Source organism: Octopus bimaculoides, chromosome 13 (assembly GCF_001194135.2).
Source record: "Octopus bimaculoides isolate UCB-OBI-ISO-001 chromosome 13, ASM119413v2, whole genome shotgun sequence".
Taxonomy (NCBI): Eukaryota; Metazoa; Mollusca; class Cephalopoda; order Octopoda; family Octopodidae; genus Octopus; species Octopus bimaculoides.
The window spans coordinates 41,654,412-41,655,956 of NC_068993.1; positions in this window are offsets into that span (position 1 = coordinate 41,654,412).

Genomic DNA, 1,545 nt, shown 5'->3' on the forward strand with positions numbered 1-1,545 from the left:
TATATATATATATATATATATTTATATATATATATATATATATATATATATGCGTGTGGTGTACATTAGCAACCCCTCCATCGAAACGATGTTGCCTGGTGTGATGGAGGCACAGCATGTCATACGTCATGTGTGGAAGTGATCGCAGAGCAACGTGAGATTAAGTGGTTTGCCATCCGGTCAAGGAATTGAAACCACTATCTTGCGATGGTAACTACAACACCCAAACCACTTGGCCATGCGTCCACACACTCATGCGCGCGCACACACAAACACATATACTGTACATATATGTGTGTATGTGTGTGTGTGGGGGGGTATTAGTGCGTGTGAGTTGGGTTTCTATTGGTGGTATTTCGGTGTGTCCAACAAAAAACATCCTGTGGTATTTGTTCCATCCGAGTTGCATCTCCTTACACCCAATAAGACCTTATTATTTTACTAAATGCGATCGATAGAGTAAGAACCAGGGAAACAAACGTACTGAAATCGATATAAATCACCGTAACCATTGAAGCGAGTACCGTAGCGAGAAAGATAGATCCAGAAAGAGAGAGAGAGAGAGAATTGGAGAGAGAATTGGAGAGAGAATGGGAGAGAGAGAGAGAGAGAGAGACGGGGAGAAAGGGAGAGAGGAAGAGGGAGAGAGATAGAGTGATAGAGAAAGAGAATGTGTGAATGTGTCTGTGCGTGTGTGTGTGCGTGTATGTTCATATGTGTGTGTCTGTGTCTGTGTGCGTATGTGTGAGAAAGAGAGAGTGTGTGTGTGTGAGAGAGAGTGAGAGAGCAAGAGAGAAAAAGAGAGGGAGAGCGTGCGCGTGTATGAGAGAGAGTGTGGATGCGTGGGAGAGTGAGTGAGAGAGTGGATGTGTGTGAGAGTGAGAGAGAGAGAGAGAGTGGATGTGTGTGAGAGTGAGAGAGAGAGAGTGGATGTGTGTAAGAGTGAGAGAGAGAGAGAGAGAGAGAGAGTGGATGTGTGTGTATGTGTGTGTATGAGAGAGATAGAGAGAGAAAGAGAGAGAGAGAGAGACAGACAGAGAGACAGAGAGACAGAGAGAGAGAGATGCAGACAGACGGAGAAAGGAAGAGGGGACCGTGTAGTGATAACTTTTAGTTTAGAATGCTGAACAATGGCAGGAATAAGATAATGAGAAAAGTCAAAAGGTTTTTATCTGGGGAGCAGTGTAAAGACAGTTGTAGTTGAAACAGAGAAACACAAAGAAACAACATAACAGTATTTGTAAAATGGTAATGTGTGAACACTTATCTATAGCTTGGCGCTTTTCATTTTCTTTGGATCCGTTATAGAATCTATATGTATTATGTATGCAGTCTCTGATATATGAGCAATACTTTTGAATATGTAGTTATCTGTTCTCCTGAAAGGTTGGCCAAACGTTTACATATTTTTGCTTCTTTCTTTCTTTCTTTCTTTCTTTCTTTATTTATTTATTTATTTATTTATTCTTCGAGGTAGTAATTGTATAGCTTACCTATCTGAAGTGAAAGTAGACTCTGTGTAGCACCACTGCTGCATACAGACAT